The 10164-nt window shown below is 36.8% G+C and overlaps 1 protein-coding gene across 1 annotated transcript in view; it reads left to right on the top strand.

Moving 5' to 3' along the window:
- The first annotated feature begins 3704 nt into the window (after positions 1 to 3704).
- LOC128742760 (ABC transporter G family member 20) overlaps positions 3705 to 10164 on the top strand; it is a 37472-nt gene continuing 31012 nt past the window's right edge. Inside the window, exon 1 of the mRNA XM_053839214.1 lies at positions 3705 to 3816. The gene's annotated coding sequence lies outside the window, so the exon portion shown is untranslated. The remainder of the gene's footprint in view (positions 3817 to 10164) is intronic.

Below are 10164 nucleotides of genomic sequence, written 5' to 3'. Positions count from 1 at the left end.
ACATTACATGATCTTTACAGCTGCTGGTAAGTCTAGTTTGACAGTTTAAAGGGCGTAAGTGCATTTTATTAAATATCTAATATGTTAAACGTATAAATTCGACTACCGTCAACGTTAATCAGTAAAAAAAGAAAGAATAAAAAAGAACAATATAATTTGTCAAATTTCACCTTGATAGTAGGTGTACTAGATTGACCTAGTACCCAGTAATAATCATATTCTATAAATTGAATTATTCAATTAAACTGTAAGTCTTTTGAACCAATTCAATCAACATTCAAAAAACCATAACAATGCATGGCTAGCTTAGTGCGCATTTCTTCAAAACAATTTAACAATGGTATTTTGTTTTAGTATAGAAAAGCACTGTTCGTATACCTTCCGCTGTCTCTCGATCACTTGGCCATCACTCGTGAAAGCGAATTTGAAAGTAGTAGGAAAGTAGATAAAGATCAAGCTGATTTGTAAGTGAACCATAGCCATGTTAGAAATCAGAAGACACTCAAAAATGAATATCTCTTTCCTGATTACTGGATCGATTTTATGATTAATAGCACAAATTATACAGAAATCATAAAGGTTCAGTTGCTTGACACCCCGTTACAAGAACAACACGTTTGTTTACAGCAGTTTTAGTGCGATATTTACTACAAACGCGGTGTTTCCTTTAGATCGCGTTTAATTTTGGACTAATCTCCCAATAAACTAAACTGGATGATTAATATAACGTTTTGATTTGACTACCAAAGTGAAGTATCATTGAAATATGCCTCTTACTAGAACAATTTAATTTATAGGATATGACTATAACCGGTATATGTGCTAACCAGAAGGTGAAATTAGTCAAATTGTATTGTTCTTTTCTATATGGAACTAACTAACATTAACGGTAGTCGAATTTATACGTTTAACATATTCGACATTCAATAAAATGCACTTACGCCCTTTAAACTTTCAAAATAGATTTACCAGCAGCTGTACAAATCATGTAATGTTGTATCTGAAATGTGAAGAGCACTTTCTACAGGTTATTTCATGAACTGGTGGTCTAAAACGTGGTTTGTGATTGAGTGTTTCGTAGTTTTTACATTGTTTTTAGAACTCACGGCACTTAAAAGGGCGTAACTCAAATTTCCGCCGTAGGAGGATTTTGAAAATTTCACCAGAGATGCAGTACGACCTCATGAATCGATGTTTGACCCATAATTATGTATGACCCATGATTGTAGACTGACTGTATGTAAAGAAATATTTAAAAAAATGCTTGTTGCCTTTTTCGAAGAATCACAGCTGCTCCGATACTCGAAAGTACCCCGCCTCAACCGAGCAGTATCTAAAAAGGTAATCCATGGGACACTTGTAAAACTAGTTATTATCTACATTATCTACAATATTGCTGAATTAAGTATTGTGACATCTTTTGTATTTACTGTACTATAAATCTGCAAATAAGACTCATTTGCCATGCCAACGAGATTACAACGCTATAGCAGTAAATATGTAAATACAACAATGCTTTATTGAGCAATATAGCTCTACAGCTGTCCCATACATAACTTTTACATAACAAATTCTGGTCGACCAAGGTGGAACAGTCAATAGAGCGTAATTAGCAAATCAAGCATGCTCGCTGAAGGTGCTCAAAATTAAAAAAATATTGGGCAATCGTAGAGCGGAACCTCAAGAAAACTCAGAAAATAGTTAAAAATGTCAGACAGTTCAAGGCAACTTTGAAGAAAATTGGAAGAATTATTGAACAATTTGGCTGTAAAGGGTGTCCCACATCAAATTGCACCACGGAAGAAACGCTGTAGAAAATTAGCCATTGGGTATTTTCTCTTGAAAATTTGAGTAGAAGTAGTTTGGAGTGTATTCTTTACACTCTATTTTTATCGTGGTCATATTATCGAAAATTGAAAAAATGACGTCACCCGAAAAGCAACGTCGCGAATTCATTTTGCGCAAGCACCAGGAAAATCCACAACTCTTTCATCACGAATGATGAGACTTACGTCTAGGCGGACTTCTAGCAGCTTCCGGGGCTACTGTACTTCACCGCCTAGCACAAGTTTGATGTTCCGGAGGAAGTAAGGATGCAGAAACTTTAAAAGTTTGCCAAGAAATACATGATTTGGCAAGCGATCTGCTCATGTGGCAAACGGAGTGCGCCGTTCGAGACTACCGGGACTGTAAACGGGCAGATCTACTTCAAGGAGTGTCTACAGAAGCGCCTGCTTCCTGTTGAAGTAACACGAGGGCCCCACCATCTTCTATCCGACCAGAGCTTCGTACGACTATTCAAAGGATGTCCTGGAGTGCTACGAAGCCAACGGGGTCACTTTCGTACCTAAGGACATGAACCACCCCAACACACCGGCACTAAGGCCCATTGAAAAATACTAGGCTATTATCAAGCATAAATTACGGAAACATCCCAAGGTGGTCAAGTTTGAGGAAGGCATGAAGAAAAAGCGAGTTTCCGTACAGATGAAACTGCAGCCAGGTTGCACAAAACTTTTTGAGTGAGTTAAGCGTAAGATGCGATGGTTATGGTCTTGAAGTTAAATGAAATAAATATACCAAAAGCTTACTAATAGGTTATATTTTGTTTTCTGAATGTTTGAAAAGGATCGGTCAATTAGGTAATTTTCTACAGCGTTTTTTCTATGGCGCAATTTGATGTGGGACACCCTTTAGTTTGCGGTCATTGAACTTCGTAAAGAAAAATAATAATATTTGAACAATTTTCGACCACTCCACCCTTTCCCATAAAGTGGCATATGTAGTAAAACGTTTTCAATATCCGGCATCACAAATTGTGAATCCAGATCTAGACGTTCACTTCACTCGAGCAACAATCACTAGTTGCGGGAGAGAACCCCTAAGAAAATGCTCTCTGGCAAAATTGCAGCAATACCAATTTACCACTTCTAGGAAATATCGAAAGTACGCATGTGCATTTCCACCTCGATGCCTAGCGTCCGCAAAGCCCGTGCTCGGTGTGCTTGCAAAATGTTGTCATCCTTCGAATACCATATGGTCTTGAAAAGTTCATTCGCATGATCAGGTTTTGCAAACTCAACGCTCAAATCGGAGGAAAATTCACTATCGGACAGTCTAAATGCAAAAAGTTGTTTCTACGCTGATGCAAGGACGAACCTGCCCCTGCCAGTATCGCCACAGTGTGGTAGGTCTTTGTCCATAAATACCCCCTAGAGCTTATGTTTTCATCTATATTAACTACCGACGAAACAGCCCGGCTAGGAACGGATAGGGCAACATGCGATACTAAAGCAAGCCATTTGACATTGGCAACAAATATAGGTACCAGGCTCCACTCGAATGTAAAACTGCATCTGTATGCTATAGCCGCGTAATTATCAGCTTAAGTGTATGAAAACGTAAGGCTTTTGCATTTCGCAAATATATTTTCAATTAGAATTGGTTTCTACACGTAAGGTTAACGGAAACAGCATACTGAGGGTGTGTTGCAATAACGTTTTTTTTTGTGTAGGTTAAGTTGGTTTCTAGACAAAGTACATTGACTTCATGTGAAACTGAATCACTTAAACTTGTTGTCCAGTCTGTCACTATCATAGTTTAATGATTTCGGTACTGGAAGGAAGTCAGAATGTTTTATACAAAATACGGCAAATGCAATTTTTAATTGGTTTTTTTCCTGTATTTTTTTCACAACAGGTCGATCAATCTAGCAAACAAAATATTTCAACAATGCAGTCTGCCTAACACCGATAAGCCTGTTGACCAAAGGAATAAACAGCACGAACCAGTGTGATATCCAAGCGGCATTCTAGCGTAAGTAATGTTTAGGCTATTTCCTGACAAAAATGGTCTTTTTTATTTTAATTTGTGATGCTTCCTATTACATGTTTTTACGCAAATTCTTTTCTTGCTCTTGTTTACAAAATAAAATTACTACTGCCACAAATCAGACACTTATAATTTCTCTAACTATATAATTAGTGAGAATTAAACCGATGGCTAAACGATGTGTCCCCCATGCAAAAAACCAGTTTGGCAGATATGACTGAATGATGATGACCTGATATACGATTCACCCTCAGATGTACCTACGGATTGCGAAACTTTTAGAGCTCCAATGCAATAACAGTAGACTTAACCTAGTTTTACGAAATGTGTTACCCTTGCCACTTGTTCTGAGAATAAACTAACGTATACAACGTTTCATTTGGATGACTAATAAATCTGATTCTGCGATTTGTTACGAATATCAACTGATATGTGGTCTGTCCTCAGATTGTAGTAAAAACAAGCTTACAGATTGTGATGCTTTCTGCTCCTGGCATTCAGTTATAATTTTCAATTTCCAAACACATGTTTCTAAGTGTTTATTTGGACAGTTCCATAAGGCCCCGTTCAAATCGGTTGAAATTATGGCAGCCAAGACAAAATTGCCATTCCTTTCCTAAAGTACATCTACGTGATTCTCTGATTCTTATAGATTTTTATCCACTGAATTCAGAAAAAAATAAAAATTGTCCATTACGTCCCGTTTGCTTGCAAACGCGATTACTTACGCTGATTCGACTTTATTACCTTATAGAAGTAAATTCGGTAAAAGTCATGTATGAAACGTTTGTAGAGCTGAATGCAAGCAATGTTGAATATATTTTTTGCAAGTGGATCCAAACTTTTGCATAATAGTGTATTTGAAATAAAGCTTTTTTGCAGACCTGTGTTATTTTTATTTTAAGCCTTAACATATTAGGCAGCTGAAGCTATACGATGAATCGACTCACGCGAGAGAAACCCATCTGCTGCAATTTTTAGACTAGGATTTCCGATTACACCCAAAACAAGTGTTAGATTGAGCTACGCAAAAATGGTATTCCCCGCAGGGCCATGACTCGTCAGAGACTTTGAATTTGCAACAGCTTTCCTTAAGCCGCGAACTAAACATTGCAAAGTGTTTCATAAGTTCGGCCTTTCGCAGCGTAGAAGAGTCTCACGAACACCATCCATTGGTGCGATTGTACAAATGGAAGAAAAAAAAACAACTCCTTTTTTCCGTGGCTTATTCACACAAACGCTGGCCTTAAACTTTCCAAGCACCTCTCCGATACTTATACAAGGTTCTTGCGCTACCTTACCTTCCGCTCGATGGAACTATAGGAAGAGGTAGGCAGGAAGGTAATTTTATTCTGCGCCTTCTTTTCAATGCCTTACTGCCATCGTTGACAGAGCTCGTCGAGAATCTTCATCGATGGCAAATTTCGTTTGGGTAGTTTCAATGCAACCTGAGGCGGTAGTGTGAGAACAATTCAATTGGACATTGATTGGTAGGTATACAGCTTTGATCATTTATAGATAAGCCAGCATATTTTCGTTTGTATGTGCAGTAACAGCAACAAGAATAGACATTGTTGATTAAAATCATTAGCAAATTTTCTCAATACTTAGAAAAATATATAGAAACTCAGCAAAAAAGACTGGTCTATGGCTAGGGGCACAATAGCGGACATGGCGTATTAGGTATCAGCATTTTTGACTCGTACGGTAGGTACTTTACTTACCGTTGGGGTAAGACTACCAATGTAAGCACAATTTATCTTCCTAATGCTAAAACCTATGATTACTTAATAGACGTAACTACAGATTTCTTAAGAGACACCTAGTTTGAGCATCAACGAAAAGAATAAACAGGGACGTATCAGCAGTTTCCAAGTGCAAAAATGAGGAAGATATTTTTGTTTATATTTGGTATTGTTTCAATATTTCTATCGATAATAATTTCTGAAGTATATAAAAAGATTACATTAATCTCTCATCACAATTTTGGTGACAGCTTAGAATAACAACTGAACGTTTGCAATCGATGTCCTAAAAACCAACGCTGCACACTCACTATGTGATTAAAATCTGGATGTATTAATAAACAATACTGCGAAAACAATTACTATAGAATGCCAGATTTTTCCCAGTGTGAAACTAATCGCGTAGAGTAAATTAAAGGTATTAATTATTTCACAACGAGAACAGCACCTGTATCGCCAGCCATGATCCATAAGCACTCCAGCATAGAACGTTGCACAGGTTTGTAACTATCATACCACATGATCTAAGTTCCATAAATCTTCCCAGAATGATAATATATCGTAAGAATCAATAATCATACAGGTGGATTAGTAACCGGATTTTTTCGACTCTACTCTAGTACCTGAGCACTAAAGTAACTAATGACTAAACTCTGGTGAAATTAAATCAAACCTGCCTGCCGTTATGTTTCAAACTTTAACAATTTGACGCAAGGGATCTGAATGTAGCGTCGCCGCTGGCGTCGCCAGTCGCTGAAACACACAGTTTTCGACAAATATGTATTTGACTCTAGTTTAGTGCTATTTCATCTCAAAATTCCAACTCGTATGTTACTACTTGAAATCTCTTCAATCGTATCGCACTGAGTAAAGCATACAAACGAACAACAATAATTATTGTTCTTTTTGCTAACTGGAAGTACCCTTCCGTTTAGCTTCTGATTTTTATTGGATTCGTATTGCACAGCATCTACTGCTATGATTCGTCAATGGTGATGCTTCACGGCGACAGGTGTGTCCGACACTAACGGTAAAGCTTACCAAATATAAGCGAACGGTTTCAACGTTCGTAAAAGGCACTCGTGCTTGTAAGCTTGTAGCAACATTTCATATAGTACTGCCAATCTGTACTCTATCCAAATGCTGAAATTGTGTTCAAAGACAGCGGTTATAAATGTTAACTGTAAATTACTTGTTGAGCCCGAATCTTACGATCCGGAAAATATAAATGTCTGTTCTTATTCTTATTCTTATTCTTATTAATACCATCACAGCCACAATAAAGGATTCCTGGTAATAATTTTAATTATTTCTAATGATAGAAATATTTCAAATTATTTTCTTGTCTGTATTAACATTTGGAAAACATCCATCGCAAATGTTAAATCGGCCAGGTCAACTGTGAAGTATTGCCGCAAAGACGATTCTGTGAAATGTATCTTGTGTGAATAAGTTATTCATACATACATACATTTCTGAATTAACAGGGAAAGAAGAAACGGGGACGTCTCGTACCAACCGTTTCTGAAAAATTATTAAGCTTTGTTTCGCTGGGAGTATTTAGCTAGTAAAGATTAAATAATACTCCGGACCCTCGAGGATGCACTTATGGCATTTAGGCCAAAAGTCCGGCTGTAATAGGCCAAGGTTATAGCGCCTTATTTCGCTCTCTGCAAATAGATGAAACTACTACCAAAGAAGTAGTAAATAGTATAGGTCATTCGTATGACATGAGTTACTTAACAAAGTAACAAAAATTACTGTATAATGAAATTACTGGATGACGAAAAAGCAGTTAGATAACAGAATGTTTATGTAGAAAGCAAAATTATCTAATATTAAGTTATTGTTTTTATAAAACTTAAAAAATAGAACTTAAAAGAAAAAAAAACCAAAACGATCTCACCGGTATTTCCTGTTTGTTCCATCGCTCGTTCCATTAGTGTGCAAATTCATGAATACGGTGTTCCCCAAAGCAGTGAACATTTTCCTCACACAAATTAAGAAGCTGAACGGATTATTCTGGTTATCACCGCCACTAGCGCATCCAACAGTCACCCCGTTATAATCTGTTGGTGTATCGACTGGGCAAGAACAACACATCTATAGTTCAATGACTATAAAGGTCCAAAATCACCAATGACCTGATTCATTGAATAATTGAATAATTTTCACAATTCACAAGAAAAATTCCGATCCGGAAAATATAAATATCTGTCACAAAAACTGCGGATACATTCCATTTGCCATTGTTTGCGAAGATGTTAAACCTTTGCGTTAGTTTCACTACAAAAACTTTTTTCGTGCCAACATAAGAACCAGTAACTCAATAGGCCGTAGGAATAAAAGAGTTTACTTTACTTCTCCCATAAGGTTTACACGGGAAAAGCAAAGCAAACTGTTTTATTCATATTCATACGTCTTAATATTTAATGAACGGGACACAACACTAATAGTTCTTACAAAACGGATAGTTTACCTTTTAAACCGACCGGTTTGGGGAAATATGTTTCCCATCAAACTATCCGTTTTGTAAGAACTATTAGTGTTGTGTCCCGTTCACTAAATATGGAGTTAGTATTAGTTCTTTGAGTTTTGTATTAAATTTATTTGCATCACGGCATGCTAAGATCTTACGATTACAATTATATAGCTTTTAGATGTTGTACATAAAAGAGTCATACAGTGGTAACCCGATTTTGTCACTCCCCGATTTTGTCACTCCCCGATTTTGTCACCCCCGATTTTGTCACCCCCGATTTTGTCACGTTTTTTACCCGATTTTGTCACGCTTTTGATTTATCAAAAGCTTAGTATGTCAAATGTGTTAAAACACTGTGAAAAGAATTGTGTTCAACAAGTTGATTATCGTGGAGTTTGCATAAAAGTTGTTTCTTATCTCCACAACTATAATAGCTAGAAGGTTACTTTCTTTGGCAAAGTTCTTTATAATAATCTTCTCAAAAGTTTTGTAGAACATTGTTTTGCTCTATCTCTTACTGCTTGAAAAATAAATTTTCTATCTTACTTTTAGGGGGGTTAATCAAAGAATCGTTCATACCATAAGAAAGAGCTTCTTACGCTGTGAAATTTCTCTGAACATAGTTAACCAGTATAATCAACCATTCCGGCGCAATTAAAAAACGCGTGTTTTCATACCTTTGGGAGTGCTGTGAAAAGGTGACAAATGCCCACAAAGAGGTAGAAGGAAGTGCGACATGTCCTAAAAGTGATCAGAATGAAGTATATGTAGTTCGTTCTAAGTTATCTGCAAAAAAATAAAAAATTGAAAAAATACCCGATTTAGTCACTGCCCCGTTTTTGTCACCCCTAAATTCATCATGGGGGTGACAAAATCGGGTCATTACTGTAGTCTGAAACTGAAATAAATAGTTTTTATGCTCGCATTGGGTTTTATTTAACTGTATAAGAACATCTCTACGGACTTGATTCTATTTAGCTCTATTAGTGGGCAAAATGGCTCATTTGTGTGAGTGATTCGGAGCCGTCCTTTTTCTGCCGCGAACCGATTCAAATGAGCGGCACGTTGATAACAATGTTGCCATAAAATTCTCTTAAAACCGTATATTCTTGAAAGAGAAATCATACTCTTAAGAAAGAACATTCTAGTGTAAACAACTAATCTGTCAAAATGGGCGTTTGAACCTAGACTAAATTGGAAAAATATATATCTTTTAAACGAGAATTAAGCAAAAATTTGTCCAATGTTTTGAAAACTTTTTCATATAAACGATCAGCGAAGTCACAAAACAATGAAGATGTCAGGAACAACTGACTATGGTGTGTTAGTTAGAGTAAGCTAGGGAAGGACGGTGCCGGTGATGATGCACTAGTTGGTTTGTATGAATTGGATAAATTTGGTTCGATTGTGTTTTGCCGGCGGCGGTGCGGGTTTCCTCTAGAGTTGTTCGTATTTTTTAAACTATATTAGCCAGTGTTTTTATTTGTAAAATGCTTGGAGGGGTTGAAGCAGACGAGGCATATTTTCTAAAAGCGATAGTAAAGAGAAAGTACATTAAAAATTCTGTAGATTAAACTTTACGCATGGACGCACTGTCGTGCAGTCCTCTTTTAATTTTTAAAATCAATTTATATTGATAACAGTGGTCGGAGAATTCGCGAAAAAGTGATCATTTGAATCGATGAACATCCCTCATGAACATACACTATTCACCTGCCTCGGCGATAATGCACGCATCAGCTTTGAAATTTATCACGAACAGAACATCAGAATTCGTTCAACAATTGAATATTGAACATTGAGTGTGTTCGATTTATCGGATATAACATGCCAGAGGACGCCGGAAAGTATTCAAAATAATATTATCACGAAAAGGGAATAGTTTAAAGTAGTGTTAGTGGCTTTACAAGCAGCAGAAGATGGTAAATCGCACTTTTGCGTTGCTCACGATATTCGTATAGTCAGCGATGCTATGAAGCGTGAGTGTATATTGCTCATTGTTATAGGCGAATTGAACCACTCGCGTAGCTGTTTTATCATGATAAAAACCGTTTGCCGATGCTCGGCGTATCTATTCATTTTGCGAGTTTTCCAACCTCTGATTGA

The sequence above is a fragment of the Sabethes cyaneus genome, chromosome 1, assembly GCF_943734655.1.
Source record: "Sabethes cyaneus chromosome 1, idSabCyanKW18_F2, whole genome shotgun sequence".
NCBI classification, from domain to species: domain Eukaryota; kingdom Metazoa; phylum Arthropoda; class Insecta; order Diptera; family Culicidae; genus Sabethes; species Sabethes cyaneus.
The sequence above is the reverse complement of the archived record's forward strand: the minus strand, read 5'-3'. Positions and strand labels throughout refer to the sequence as shown.